At 48.0% G+C, this 16361-nt stretch overlaps 1 long non-coding RNA gene across 1 annotated transcript; it reads left to right on the plus strand.

Moving 5' to 3' along the window:
- The first annotated feature begins 12905 nt into the window (after positions 1-12905).
- Positions 12906-14742, plus strand: LOC148223450 (uncharacterized). Its single transcript, XR_015804346.1, has 2 exons — positions 12906-12984; positions 14249-14742. It is a non-coding gene; the product is annotated as an uncharacterized LOC148223450 (long non-coding RNA).
- The last annotated feature ends 1619 nt before the right edge of the window (positions 14743-16361 follow it).

Consider the following 16361-nt stretch of genomic DNA (forward strand, 5'->3'; position numbering starts at 1 on the left):
CCAGCTATTTCCACAAAGGGGACCTAAAAATGTTGGTGGAAATCGTATCAGCACAGCTGCATCACATCAATTCTACTGTAATTTCCCTTCCTCTACCAAATTCAGTTGATATTAGCCAGCAGATTGCAGAAAATCCTATGCATTAATATACACACACAGGCACACTGAGAAGAGAGAAACCTAAGAGCAAGTAGCAGATTGCAAATTTCAAGGAACTAACCTGAAAATAATCATACCCAGGCTTTGCATTCCATTATAAGAATAGACAACACTGATTTAAATACCTTGTCTCCAGTGAGGCTTAAGTCCTAATGAGAACTAAGAGATGCTCTTCTTAAGCAGGGTCTTTATAAGGACATTCTTGCTCAGAAGAAAGGGTGAAAAAAGTTTCAGATGGATTTAGAGGATTCATTAGAAAGGATTTCACAGCCTTAACATTAGTTCAGATCAGGGTGGTTTGCAAACCTTGGCTTTCAGCTGTTCCAAGTACTGCAGATGGTAAGATTCCATCACATGGGAAACCCAGCAGCTACACAGCACAGTTAAACCACTGTCATCTTCAAAAAACAATGCCTGTAACTACAGCTAAAACAGGATTCCATCAATTAATTTAAAGCCACCTCTACAAAGCAGCTGTGCAGAGGGTCTAGGAAGCAAGGCAAATTAGTTGCTGTGATTTCCACACTGTCCCAGCTAAGAACATTTTTAGCCCTCGAGTTCACAGCTAACTTGTGCAGGTCCCTGCACAGATGTACCCTCACCACCCTCCCCAGGAGCCAATCTTGAGAAACCACATGCCGTGAAATTAACTCAGTTTTGCACTCCTAAAAGCTGAAAGCAGCAGATACTTTGTAAACAGGCCGAGCTAGAGGTAGCTGAATATTATAAACCCCTGTTAGTAAATCCCTGCTTCATTGGTTTTGCCTTCGGAGATCCATGCCCCATAGTTTCCCAATTACGTTGGCTACATGCTTTCCACTGGTGTTGCAATAGGAACTGCAGACATCTTTTCATGGCATCTCCAACCGCTTGTTTTTACTTTTCCTCCTTTGAAGTGCCACTGATTATTTATGACCCACTCAGGGACTCAAAGACCTGCCCTCCATAGAGGCCTCTCCATGTAAACTGAAGTCTGTTCCTAGCAACAGATTATTATTACTCATGCACTGAGCCAAGCCAACATCATGAACAGAAACGGCAGATTTTTATCTTTGGTGAACCAATCCAAAGGAAGTAGAGCTCCACAATGCTGACCAGCTGAAGAGCCTTTCCTTTTTGGCTATTAACAAAGATCTCTGTTTATTTTAGATTCAGAAAGAAGCAACATTCGGAGGTGTGAGTCCTGAGCCTTGCAAAGTGCTACTGAGCCACCTTTTTTTTTGGTAAGCTGTCTTTCTGTAATTTTGACAGAGCCTCCCTAAAGGCAAATTGTTGGCATCCAAATCATGACCTCATGACCTAAATAATTATCACAGGAAACCCCACACCAAGTTGGTTTGGTTTTCATTCTTTCCTAGTATTTTCTTTTCCCATTACTTCTGATGTAGTCACACCTCTGTTAAGCCTGAGAAGTTCACACAGCACTTCAGTCTGATGGTTCTACTTTCTCCACAAGGCTTCACTTACAATGGTTTCACCATGTTTTCACTCAGTGGTGGGGAGAAAGGTCTGTTTAAAGGATGCATTTTCTATCATCTTTGCATTTAACCACTTTTTTTTTATTTTTTAAGATCCTATTCCAAACTGAATTTCATCCCTTCCACCTTTAAAGCACTTGCCAACATCATTCCTCTGGGCCATCTCAGATTGCATCATGCTCCCAGCTGGAATGTGATCACACAGAAAACATGCTGATCCCCCTCCCTTCAAAGCCAGATCCTCAGGAGGCAAAAATCAAGACAGCATCATTGACAGATCTACCTTGACTTCCCCTCTTGAGGAACTGAGAACTTCTCTGTGTTTGGCAGGAAAAAAAATTATTTGTCATCATCCAGTATGCTTCCCTGGAGGAAGAAAAGTACTTCCATTAGGTTTCCATTCCTTTGAAGGTGATACAGAAAAGAGGCTATAGCCTCCTGATCCTACATAATACCCAACAGCAGTCAGATGGGTATGAGCCAGTCTTTTAATAAGTGGCATCAGTGCATGTGGCATCAGAGAGACTCTGCACTGCCTGAGATGAAGTTTAAATAAGCCTGGATTTGGGTACTCCTATGCTATCAGCAGCTGGAGATGAAGGAATTGAAAAGAGAAAGGCTTGGAAAAGACTGAACAACTCTGGTCAGGTAGAACCAAGCCAAGAGAGCATTAGAGAGATCTGCAAGACATCAAGCCCAGAGAACATAAGATCTTCAGGAGATTCAGAGCTGGACATGAAGCTGCACCCCACTGCCACAGAAATGATCCTGTCTCATGTCACCTGATGCTCTGGAATGACAAGTAAGGACTCCTCCAAAGAAGAGCTGCAAGACCAAGGCAACTTTAAAAGTTTATTTATGACAAGCAGCAGCAGTACATTTTTGTTATCCAGGGACTTCCCAGTGATCTATTTATAGTTTTTGAAAACCAGCCAGGAGAAGCACATGAGTATACAAAAGCCACACCATTTTTAAGGCCAGCAAATGTTGCTGGTTTGTCTTTGATTTACACATCAGTAAAACTTCCTGTTACAGAAGTACAATGGATCTTCTCATTGTGTTAATCAATTTTAAAACACTGTTAGCTAAGTGTCTTTCTTGACCTTTTCTCTTTTTGGGGGTAGTAATATATCAGTCATCCTGGTACAATTACACAGTTTGAAAACTGCACTAACTCCATGCTGATGTTAACACACACACAGAGAAACGCTTTTATTAACAGAGCTAAGCCTTGTTCACACACTTACAAAGGTTGACCATAGAGGTGCACGATACAATTACTTGCCCTCAGAATAAGAGCCTATCTCACATTTATCTGTTCCCAAGCGGGAAGGCAGTGCCAAAGCACACTGACTAAAACTGCAGAAATAAATCAGCTTTCAACTGGTTTCCAAGATTTTCCATATTGTTAATAAACACAAGAACTGCTCAGGATTTAAAATCACAGTAAAAAAGAGGAGTGTTGAATGCCTGGAGGCTCGGGAGCCTGATGCCATGCACCTCGATCACCCCAGGCTTCACTGCTGTGCAGGATGCCAAAAACACCATGGTGACTTCTTGCCTCCACCAACATCAAGGGCTTGGGAGACAATTCAATCGCCAAAGCACAAATTCCCATGAGCACATCCTTGCCCAAAACCACCTGTGCAATGCCCAGAAGCCTCCAGTGATGTCCCAAAAGCCATGTCATCTGCTGCTGTGAGGCCAGAATGGAAAAGCCTTTCCAGAGCAGGGGTTGTTCTCGCACTCCCCCGCCAGCCAGAGCAGCCCCAAGGCCGCTTCCCACAGATAACGGGGCAGCAGGGAAGGGTTATCACAAAAACAACAAGAGAAACATGGGCTGGCTCCGGATCCACGCTGTACCTGGGAATTGCATCCAGCACAAAAACACGACCTCCTCCTACGCGCCGGGTTAACTAGGAAAGCAGGCAGCAAGACAATCGCTGTCATTTCACTCCTACGAGCCTTCCTCCCTTTTCCCACGACACACAGCCCTACCTGGCCACCTGCCCCGGCTAGCTGGGCTCAGGCTCAGGCTGTAGCCAGGCACAGCACGGAGCAGCCACGCTGTGCCCGGAACACTGTGGAAGGGGAAAGGGCACAGCATGGCCAGCAGTGCCGGCGCCGCAGGGCACAGACAGACCTCTGACCTTCGGCTGTGCTGAACTGCACACAGCCCCTCCTCGGCTGCCTGGCCCCAGGTCACACTGCCACACTGTACAGCAGCCAAGGGACACGAACGGCCGGCAAGCAGAGAGAGTTCCAGCTCCCTGATCGGAACAAACTGGACCATACTGCCTACGCCAACCAAGCGAGAGCACTGCAACAAGCTGTTCTTGTACAAGCGTTTCTTTCCCTCCCTTGGATTGCCACTGAAAGTCAGTGTTTTAATACAGACTCGCAAGCACACTGGAACCACTTTACATGGTAAAGGTATTTAAAACAGCAATATATAACAACTACACCTGCTTGCCATCAATGGCATGGTATTAATGAGAAACAGACTCCTAGTAATAGTCGGCCTTTGAAGGAATACAAATGTTTCCTTCCCATTGCCTTCTCAATTCCCTTTTTCCCCAAATAAAGGAAACACATTATTCTGTTGAACAAAGCTCTCCCAAGCAATAAAAGGCCTGGAGTTTCTAAATTAAATCATAACACTGTTCAGAATGACCTTCGTGAAGAACAGTAATCTGCTCTTACAGGAAGTTAGGAAAAGAGAAAGCCACTAGAGATAGTGGCAAGCCGAACACAGGAGTTTCCACTAAAGCAGAGACTTGTTCTGACTGAGCAGAATCCCTGGAAGCAGCAGAGCACTGTTTGCACAACAGACCTGGCAGACAGAGCCATTGACGGTGCTGGGAAAGGGGAGGAAAGTGAACTGCACCGTGGATTTGGGAGCCAAAAGAGAAAGGGCATGTCTCAAGCTAAACCCATCTGCTTTGGCACTATTCCTGCAAGGATCACAAACTTGTTGTGACCACTAAATATAGCAGAGAAAAGGAATCTACTGCAAGTAGCTCTCCCCAGCAGTGCTCACTGCTCTACGCGGGCAGACGGAAAACACAAAAGAGAGATTTGTCAAGCAAATGGAAAACGAAGCTTGCCAAATTTGAAGGGCAAATTACAATTTAAATGATAGGTCCTAGCCTGGCAGCTGTGAATTCATCAGCTTCTTTCTCAAGCATGTCCAATCAAGGCTACTATGCTTCCCCAGCACACCTCTCCTCTGACTTGGAGGGTCTGCCTCTCCAAACAATGAGTTTTTCATTTCCCTATAATTCTTCCAGCTGAAAATTCCCTTCAAAGCGCCAGTTCAGGGTCTTGTTTGTTTGTTCTATGCCTTCTGTCCCACGTACTTCAAGGTCTGTGGGCAGAGCAGCCTTTCTACAAGCACAGCCTGCACGCTCACATGCCTGTGCTGGTTCTGCACATACGAAAGGGGCCCCTCGACACTGACAGTGCAGGACCTTCTCCACTAAGAAAAGCACTTTCCTTTGCTACTTAAGACAAATCAAGTATCTTTGTCTTTGCTTTTAAAGAATTAGTTGCTTTAGGTGAGAGAAAAAACTCCACAAGCTTAAATCTCTGATTTATAGCATTTTGCTTCAAGCTTGTAGAGTAACTTTTTGTGTGTGGTGAAAACCTGGCCAAACAATGTTACACCTGCCAGTGCTGATGCCAGAGAAGACCAAACAGCCAAAGGGCTCATAGAACAACCCAAGAGAAAGAACTTGGTGTTGCACAGTAAACTGCTAGAATAAAGTGTTCTGGCTATAGAAAATTAAAAAATAAAATACGGGTGCAATTGCAAAGCCAATTAGAATTTCCAAATTAGCAAAAGCCCAGATTAAAGAATGCCTTACTTATATCATGCATTCCACTTCTGCACACTCAGGGTGACAACAGTTTTCCCATCCAAGTCCGAATCAGGAGGTGTCCAGGCCGCTTTCTTTGAGAATCAGGATTTCTGACAATGCAGACAAACCAGGAGAGATGCCCGTGAGCCCCGTGCATCTCCCTCGCTGAAAGGCACCAGCATTACTGACACAAAAGTTATTACAGACAAGTCCAGTCAAGCACCAGAGGCTGTGTTGCGTAAGCAGAGCTGCTGCACCCTCCTGTCCCGGGCCAGGCAGCACGGCTGGGGCCAAGCAGGTGAGGTAAGACATGAGCCAACCCCAGCCCGAGCCAACTCCAGCCCACCGAGGCTGTGTCTCTGTACAGTTTTTAGGGACACACCTCTCACCCAGAACAAAACCCCAGCAGGGAGATGGCGTGTGATCACCAGCACAAGCCCTTGCAACAGGATATGCTTCAATTTCCTCACAATCTATACACTGGCTTTCAGTATAGTGAACTCCTGGACCGGCTTCTGGCAGAATTTTTGCAAGAAGAAACACGTTCAGAGTCACCTCTGAGCTTTGCAAAGGTGATGCCTTCACTCACCAGCATTATCCGTAAAGCCATTCCAAGGCTACCTACAGCACCAGGAAAGCACAATTGCTCTGCAGGAACACTGTTTGCTCACACCAAATTGCACAGATATCCACTTCCACCCCCTCAGGAACTCCTGAGACCTGAACATGTAGGAAGAAAATCCAGACTTTTCACTTCTTCAAAACGAAGCCGGTCCTGCTCTTGTTTCCCTCTTACAATAACAAGCTCTGCTTTCTCCATCCCAGGGGTATTTCGTCACCAACATTCCACCCAGTTTTGCATAAGAAACAACACTGCAAACAGTTTACCACACAGTCTTTTCCTTTAAAAAAAAAAAAACAACAAAAAACCCACCAAACAATCCTAAACCTGTCACCCTGCTAACTGTGAAACCGGTTGTTACAGTCTGAGCTGCTGAAGAAGCAGGATGACAATGCCAGGAAATACCTGGAATTGATCTTCAAAGTTTATTTTTGGTGGCTGGCTTTTCTCCCAGCTCTTATTTAATAATTTGCTTTCCCTCCTCTCCCCAGTTGTTCTCTCCGGGGTCAAATTGCAATCTGTTTCACCTCCTGGAGTTCACCCACAGACCCCCTAAGAAGAACTTCAGGAATCAAATTCTGGCTCAGACAACTAGTTCTTTCTATTTCATGGCTATCATATTCTTTCTCATGTATCAAGAAAGACAGAATAGTCTGGTATTTGTCTAGAATCAGACATGCACAGGATCTATTTAACATTAAGTACCTGCCTGTGCTTCATATCTCTGCCACACAAGCAAATTTCTTCAGCAAAGTCTCTCCCTCGACATTTAGCTCATTTAGAAAAGAAGTCTTTCTACTGTGAACTAGTTCTCCACACAGGAGGAATTTTATCCTTAGCCTACCTGGCTTACCAGCACAGATATGCTTTTGCTACAAGAGCTGGTGATTTATTTTCCAGACTGCTAAATAACAATGGTGACAGCAACACCTCAGAGGTGACCAGGGCATGGCTCCCTGAGGTTTGCATTTAGATATATCTATTGCACACTGTGGATGTGTCTGTTTAAAGAGTTTCTACACATCACCCAACCACCAGGGAACATCCACACCTGCTGTCCTGGGCCACAATAAGACTGAACTGTTGCACATTTACACCCAAGGTTTAGGTGCTTTTGACTGAGAGCACACATACAGTCACCCACAGCAGCAACACTTCAGCACAGAGAACACTTCAGCATCGTGCCTGAACTATGGATTTTTGCAAGAGAAAGGACAGGGAAAGGAGGGTGATCCTATGTAATTTTGGAAAAGGTTTCCAGCCAAATGAAGCAAGTACCTACCGGGTGCTGTCCACCAGTGAGAGCCAGTGCCAGCCTCGCCCCAGGAGTGCAGCAGATTGCAAGGCAGGGGAAGGAGCACAGCCCTGGGAGCCCACAGCATCCTCATTGCTTCCACCTCTGCCACTAACCTGACGTGCGACCTTGAAAACGCCACTCTGCAAATCCCCTTCGGCCTCTTATTTACAGCAGATTGTCGGGTCCAGCCCCAAGCTTGTCTGAGTCCAGCGACTGACCAGGGGCGAAGGGTGGATTTAAACTGGATGTCGCTGTCTGCTCGCCAGGCTCAGGTACAGCCAAATGCCTTACACTGCACAACCAGCGCTGAGTCTGGTGGAAATGAGGACACTCGGAGCCCTCCTAGACGCTCTGCTGGGACAGGAGGCACTTTGGCCGAGATTCAGCTCTCCTGACACTGAACAGCCACAGCAGCCCTACCTCTGTAAGTGCTCATTGTTTGAGCTCAGCAGAAACAATGGAGAGGAACAGGCACTTTTAGGGCAGTTTGTCCAATGTATTTTTAGATGTCCAACTCAAGCGTGGATGAATCATGGCTCAAAAGCATGTGCTCCTCTCCAGTGACTATGAAAGGAGTCTGGAGAACTGCCTCTGGTGCAGATAGTTATGTTATACAGTTTGGCAAGATGAACTGCCAAATATTTAAGATGGGGGAAAGGAAGGAAACAAAGCAGCACCCCTCAGGTTACACTGAAGTGAGAACACCCTCCAAGTGTTCTGTGCTTTCCTTCCCCAGAAACACCTTGTAACTAGATGATAAACAATCACTTTCACCCTTGGGCTTGGCTTTGTTAGGAGAATTTCATTCAGTTATTGAACTTGAATATTTCATCAAATATTCCTGCAAGTGGAGCTGCACATTGCTCACAATTCAAGAGCCTCCAAGAAACTGGACATGCTTCTTGTAAGTCAGCTTTCACTCCTTTCCCTGCATCACTTAGGTAAGTGGTTATTAACAACAAAACCCACATAACACAGAGGTCTCTAATGGAAATTGAAGAGAATCCATTTCTCTAGTGTCTCTACAACCACTTCATGGATGGATATACACAAGCCGTGTGTCACAGACCAAAGGGTGTCCAGTGTATTCCTTCCTCTCTCTCCTTAACCCTTTTGCTCCACCATTCATCAACTCCTGGTTTTTCTCCTGGCAGCCAACAGGTCTGAAGATTCGAAAAGCAGAACTTTTTCCTATAAACCCCACATTTCTGCCTCCTCCCTACACTTCCACGAAAGTTATTACAAGGGCTTTGTTTTCCCTCTTACTTGTCATTTCCTTTGATAGAACTTGCAGCCTAAGTTCTTAATGCTCAGATAACTAAAGCCTTTCTTTTCTCTTCTTCCTCATCCCTGGTCACAAACAGTATTGCTTGTACCAGGGTCAGCAGTTCCTTGAAAAGCTCTTGAGCCAATCTGTGCAGCTGCATTGTACAGGGAGTTATCAGCACGCTGCAGGAAGGTTAGAAAGCAAACATGCCTCCCTACCAAAGTTATGCCTGGAGTCAAAGCTCCATCCAGTTTCCCTGCCTGTGGGGAGATAACAGCCCGTTCTACACCAGCCCTTTCCCTCACACAGCTTTCTGCTGTGCACACAAGCTGGGCTAAACAGAAGTTTTAGCCAGCCTCATCTCTCTTCTGTCCCTGTCCTGGTCCCTCTGCATCTCCACAGAAGCAGACTGTTCCATCTCCTGCTCTGAGTACTGTAGTTTAGGTGATCTACAGAGGTGGTCTTGTTTGTACCCTCACCAACACCAGGAGCTGTGTGTGACCCATGAAGGTGGCAGGAAGCTGGCCAGTATTCAGCAACAGTATTTAGTCTTTCCATCTCCACTCTGCAATCCTTTTGCAAGGAAAGTGCTCCAAGCATGAGGGGTCTCTCCCCTCTCAGCATTATCCCAGGCCAAATTATATTCATCTTTCACAGGACTACTTGCTACTGGCACCCTTCATGCTCTGCGGATGCAAGTCAGTCCAGGAAGGGTAAGGCAATTAAATTCATGTCCTATGGGACAACATGCACTGTATTTTATGATTCACAGTCCAGCAGCTATAGGTTCTACTGCAGGTATAAACTCCTGCTCCTCCTGCAGGAACTGCATGTCAGCACAAAGACTGAACACTGTCTGTCCCTTAAGACGGATATACCACTTGTACTCCCAAACATTTACATTCCTGACCAATTCACCCACACCAGCTGAAGTAAAAAACTCCCTCTGACCCAAGTGAGGTTTTGATCCCTCCTCTAGACAGCAAAAACAGCAAAATCACAATCTGCTCTCTGCCTCAGTTACAGGAGTCCCCCACCCAAATGATCCAGGCATGAAATTCCAGCAAGGAAAGATTAGGTGAGAGGTGTATGAAATGTCACCTTCTCTTTAATCACAGCTTATGGATCCATCCCAAAGCGTTACTCATACAGTGCTCCACACTCCACATTGCGTATAATCCCACTGCCTAATCCAACTACTTGTCCAAACAGGCACGTTGCTAGGAGTGGGTCCTTGCCATCACTGGGAGCATTCCTTCAAGACCACGTCCTCTCCCACATCTACAAGTACCACAACAGCTCAAAAAAAACCTGCAGGAAAGGTAGAGCGAGCGTGGTGCACACACAGCCCATGGCCATCCTCTCCCACGCCGCCAGATCCTGTTGGGGAAACACTTCAGTTGTGGTAAGCAATAGATAAGCATCTCTGCACTGACACAGAAAAAGCCTCTCAGCTGGTAGACTTTTAAAACCGGTATTTATTGTGCCTCAGGGAAGAAAATAAATTGGCTAAATGGGCTGAAAGGCACAGCTTCACTAGGAAGAGCCTGGATTGTCTCTTCGCATCTTTCGGCACAAACCCGGCCATTGAGAGCCCAGATCTAAAACAGAGCTGCAGTTGCTAAGAAAACAGCGCTGCAAACAGATGTCAGGAGATGATTCATGGGGTAAGGGCATATCCCTGTACTACAGATAAACCAAAATGAATGAGGCTCTTTATACCTGATCTCCCAAGCTGGGCTTCTTCATACCCGCTTTGGGACTTTTTCTTTAGTTCCTTTCTACAGTCAGATGCTGAGGAAACGGAGCAGAGCTGAACTCACTGTTTATGGAATAATTACCAGTAAAGGGGTTTTACAGCGTGCATAATGAACTCAATAAATGGGCTAAACTGTGGCCCATTTTTCCCTGAAAAAATGCAATTTTCTCCCAAAGCATGCAGCAACATTTCCCAAAAACATAACACAAGGAGTAACATAAAATACACAGATAAAAACTGCAAAGGAACAAACAGTAACTGGTTGGGGGTTTTTTCTTAGTTTCTCTTTCACAATAAAACTTAAAATTAGCAGCTAGGGAGATAAAGCATTTTCAAACTATTAGATCATTAGCCAGCAATGCATGCCGCTCCTTGAATTACTTCCTTGTGTCTGTGCTTAAAATCTTTGCCTGACAAATAAATAAAAAATAGCTGGAACACTACAGGACTGGTCAAATGCTACTGACATCAACACAATTTTCAGTTACTTTACTGAACTTTCAGTTAGATGTAATGGGAGAAAGATTAGCTCCTTTCTTAGAATGTCCAGAATCATGTAACATCCTGAGCTGGAAGGAACCCTCAAGGAGCATCAAAATACAGTTCCTTTGCCCCTCTTAAACCACCATGCTCAAATCTTAGCACTGTATGACATCAGCAGCACTTAAAATAGCTTCCTGAGGGTATTTGTAAGGAATCATTTAAATAAAGGAACTTTAACACATGTTTCTACAGAAAACTCAGGTAAAAAGGTAAATATCATTCATCACCATTCATTAGGAAGAAGGAAAGAAAGAACATTCATTTATACACTTCTGAATAGGTATTTGTACAGCATTTCACATGAGGGGGGCCCAAACATTGCCACTGCACACATCAGTACAGGGTGACACGTTATTGTGGTCACTGCTGGTGTTTCACCTCCAAATTCCAGTGTCACCACCCATCCCTCTCTCTTCAACTCATCCTCACTGCCACCTCCTGCTTACTCCACACCACCTCATCCCCTCTGTATGACATGCTGCCTTCTGCCTCAGAAATCAATTATTTAGGCTGCCCTGATTTCAGTGTGAGGTGGCTGTGTGTGTGGATGCTGTTACTGTGAGCAGAGTTAACAGCTGCCACCGTGCTCCTTCTCAGAGCTATAAAGCCACCCCAGAAGTGGCTGAAGACCATGACACAGCTAGCCAGGCAGCAGCAGCCACGCATGATCCTTCTGCAGGAATTGCATTTCACACAGAGATGTAAACAGACGTGCCCGCCAAGCTACGGCTCTGCTCACTTGGCCAACAGCGACAATAACGAGCCAGGACCTGCACGTGGCACTTACGTCTTTGTCCGTCTGTCCTGCAAGGACAGATCACCCAGCGAGCTGAGAGGATGGAAAACTCAGGAATCACAAAAAGAGGGGTAGAGGACAGGCGGGACATAGGGAAAGAGGAAAGCAGAGGCATGAAGAGCACACAGTCACAGAAATGACAAAGACTGCGAGAAACTCAAACTTGCTCAAAGTTTTCTCTCTGTAGATTCTGAGTAACTTGAGGAGGGTGCACCTGCTCTGCTTCCTGATGCCTCCAGCAGCTCTCAGGAGAAAGAAAGAAGAATGATTTAGTTTTTGAGCCCAGGTTTAGTTCTGGAAGTGAAAGGAGGACAAGGAACCTTCCCTTAAATACACACACACACATAGAGCACCCACCACAAAGTCAGCACCAAGTTACAGACAGGGAGCCCCACACGCAGCATCCCATGGGCTGGAATAACACAGATCCCTAACAACTGCTAGGAGAGGAAGCAGGCGGCTGCCAGGAGCCCTGGAACGGTGGGAGGGAGGGAGGGAAGGCAGGAGGAAGGCTGGCAGAGAGGCGGGAAAGAGAAAGGAGCCCATGTGCAGCGGGAAGCACAGAGCGCACGAATCCTGAGCGGGCAGGGCTGCACCCAGGGCAGCAGCAGCGGCAATAAAACAGCGCAGAGAAGATGCCGCTGCCTCCTGCGGCCCTCCCAGAAAAGCAGTCGCTTTTTTTTTCCCCGAGAACTTTGCCTGAGTAAGTTTGCACCATCAGTTCCCAAACACACAGCCCAAGAAACACCGACGTTCCCAGCGGTACCCACGGCTCCCCGGGGAAGCGCCGGTCACCTGCCCGCACCCCCTGCGCTCCCCGGCACCGGGACAAGCCGGCTCCGGCCGGAGCTGCTGCGGCCCCCGCTCGGAGCGGGCAGGGCAGGACGGCGGGGGCGGGAGCTCGCTCCAAGCTCGCTCCAAGCTCGTTCCAAGCTCGCTCCGAGCCCGCTCCCGCTGCCGGCCGAGCCCGCCGCGCTCCCCCCGCGCAGCCCGGCGAACTCCCGCCGCTGCCCCGCCGCGGTGCTTTCCCCCTTTCCCCGGCTTTCGCAGCGCTGGGAGAGGGGGGGACGCGCTCCGGGAGCGCGGTCTCTCCATCCGCGCCCCCCCGTGCAGCGATGTCCCGCGGGGGGCGCGGGCGGTGCCGAAGGTGCAGCCGGCACCGAGGGAACAAAGGCGGCGGCGGCGGGGAACAAAGAGCGGCAGGTACCGGCGCGGCGGAGGGCGCGGGCAGCGGAGCGGGGCGGTGGCACCGGCGAGCCGGGGCAGGGGCCGGGGCTGGGGCCGGACCGGGCGGGCAGCGCCGCCGCTCCCGCACAAAGGCGCAGCCGGGCCGCGCCGCAACTTCCCGCGGGCGGGTCCCGGCGGGGCAGACTCACCGCGGGCGCAGTCCCGGCATCGGCGGCGGGCGCGGGTGGCGGTGGCGAAGGCGGGAGGGAGGAGGAGGAGGAGGAGGAGGGAGGAAGGACGGACCGGCCGCTCCCCGCCCCGGCCGCTGCCAGCGAACGAGCGCGCTCCCCGCCCGCGGGCCGGAGGGCGGCGCGGCCGCGGCCCCCACGGCCCGGCCCGGCTTCCCCTCCTCTCCCGGGCCGCTCCCTCCCGCAGGACACCCCGGAGGGACACTGCCACAGGAGGGGACGGCCCCGGCTCCCTCCCGCCCGTCCTCACCAGCCTTGGCTTCGGCGTGCGAGGTTTCCCGGTGTTTTCCCTCCCGGCGCTGTTCATCCCGCCCCTCGCGAACAGCCGGGCAGGGCCACAGGCGCTCTGTGTCCATGTGCTTCGGAGTAAGGACTTGTGCTGGAAGTAAAGAAAACCTGAGTGTTGTAGGAACCGTTTTCTGGTCTGCGAACGTTTGGGGTTACAAGATAGACAAAAATGAAATACTTAGTCACGGATGTGCAGCACCCCCAAATCAAATTTAGAAGATCATTGGGGACCTCTCTAGTTTTCTGCACAGCCTCCCCAAGCTGAGCTCCCCTCACCTCAGGCACAGACCCCAGATGTGTATGACCCATCTTCCTCTCTCTTCCAGATTCAGACTTTCTCAAGTTTAGGGTCAGCATCATCTGGCCGTGCCAGCCAGAGCTCTGGAAGGCAGATGCGGGTCAGTTATGTAAACATAAGTTGGGGGTCTTTTCTTAGAACTCAGAGGAGGGATTTTAATGGAGGCAAAGGAGGAATTCCTTAGATTTGTCCCATTTGATACTGGATGTCTTTTGGCTGTAGACTTCACAAAGTGAGAAGATACAAATATTGAGATTGAGCTTTGCTTTACACACCCATAGGTCAGCCAGCTATTCAAAGGAAATGTAACTTTCCAAAAGCCACTTCCCGCCAGTGTCAATACATTGGGCTTCTCCTCAATCTGTGCTGGTAAAACATCAACCACCTTAAAAGAGAGAACCGAGTGTATTTGAAGGCTACAAAACCAAATGTACCTGCTTACTCAAACTTCTCTTTATACCCACAGATCTGCCTAAAGAAATTCTGCAAGATTTGGAGCCTTGATCTTCTGCAAGGAAATTTTTCTTTTCCAGGCAAAAGTGGATCCTGCGCCTTTTTCAGTGTAATTTCAGCTGGAGTCTGAAAACGCAGTGACTTGCAGAAGCAACAATCAAAGCTGGCTACAACTTGACTGCCCTGCCTTGGCAAACACCTGGTTCAATTCATGCTTTGTTGCCATCCTGGCAACAAACCACCCCATGATGGTTCTTTGTGTACTTTTTTACTTGTTTTATTGAGGATTAATTAGTGTTTGTATAGTGACACAGCTGTCTGGTGCTCTATGGACACAGCTGAAGGCAAAGGCCTTCAGGCCATGCTGTGGTTTCCTAATTCCTGTGTTATAGCTACTGTAATGCATATCCTCGAAGTGAAACAAACATCTCTGACTGATTTATGACTTGACTGCCAGTTTTCAGTCTTGTGCTAGAGAAAGGAGAGAAAATGCAATATCAAAACCAAGCTCCCTTACTTTAAGAGTTATTTCAAGTCCCCTGTTGATCACTTGAGGCTCTTGCACATGCTGTGAAATTTACCAGAAGTAGTCTCATGGAACCTTGATCTTTTATGCCTTGGAGAACACCATCCCACATTATCTCTCCATATTCCTTTCACTGAGTTTGCCCTGCCATGAATCACAGGGCTCCTCATCCCAGCATACACAGCACTGCAGGAATGCTGGGCTATGTCAAACACAGCACAGGTCCCAGCCCAAGGTGCTTGTTTTCACTCAAATTACACATTTCACAACTCGCTTGTAAAGCACTTTGAAGATATGACACTAAGTGATGCTAACACTAAATGGTATTGTTGGACAGGCTTAACATGAGCAATTAAATAGTAATTCCATAAAAAAGGTGCAAGACACAAAGGTAGAATTAAGTCATATGTGCCTACTTTGTATCCAGATCTTCAGGCTGTTGATTACTTAAACTGACACTCTGAAAATAAGCTTTCATCTCTTTTTCCACGCAGCCTTCCAGCTAGGAACTGCTAAGGCCCTGTGCTCAGACTATCACTGCTTTGGCAGGTCTAGGGGTGCTGCCAGCAAGGATAGCAAGTGGCTGACACAGATCAGGCTTTGTGGAGGGTGAAGATCTGGAAGCTGTGTGAGCAGGGCTCTTGCCTGCTGTCTGTGGCTGTTCAAAATGAGCTGCCTGGATGGATGCACAGAGCACTGGGAAAAAGCCCTACAGAGCAGCACTGTCAGGCAGTGATGGATATAACTGCAGTGGGGATGAAGAGCCCTCACAATTCCCATGAAATTCCCTCCTGAAAGAGGGTCTGATCAGTTCAGCAGTGATTCTTGCCTCACCACCTTCCCACACCACCAGGAATGGCAGAGTCACAGAGCTGAATGTTTCTTGTACAAGGCATCCAGGTAGTGATTGTCCCCCTGTGCTGGGCGCTGGTGAGGCCACACTTCAGATCCTGAGTTCAGTTTTGGCCCCTCACTACATGAAAGACATCGAGGGGCTGGAGTGTGTCCAGAGGAGGGCAACAGCTGGGGAAGGGTCTGGAGCACAAGTCTGATGAGGAGCAGCTGAGGGATCTGGAGTGTTCAGCCTGGAGAAAAGGAGAGTCAGGAGACCTTATCAGTCTCTACAACTCCCTGACTGGAGAGTGTACCCAGGTGGGGATCAGGCTCTGCTCCCAGGGAATGAGTGACAGGATGAGAGGAAACAGCTTTGAGTTGCACCACGGGAAGTTTACATTGGGTATTAGGAAAAAATTCTGTACTGAAAGGGTTGTGAGGCATTGGAACAGGATGCCCAGGGAAGCGGTGGAATCTCCATCCCTGGAAGTGTTCAAAAGGCATGTGGATGTGGCACCTGGAGACATGGTTTAGAGGTGAATGTCCTGGTGCTGTGTTAACAATCGGACTCAACGATCTCAGAAGCCTTTTCCAATCGTAATTGGAAGATTGGTCCATAGATCTCACAGGGATCAACAGCATGAGCTTCACAGTAGGACATTGCTTCCATAACACAGAATTTGCATGTCTGGATTCCAGCACTGGAGGGAGATCAAATGTCCCCAAGTCCCAGCCCCAATCTGGATAAAGTGTTAACTCTGAATGA

Source organism: Sturnus vulgaris, chromosome 6 (assembly GCF_052056855.1).
Source record: "Sturnus vulgaris isolate bStuVul1 chromosome 6, bStuVul1.hap1, whole genome shotgun sequence".
In the NCBI taxonomy this organism is placed as follows: domain Eukaryota; kingdom Metazoa; phylum Chordata; class Aves; order Passeriformes; family Sturnidae; genus Sturnus; species Sturnus vulgaris.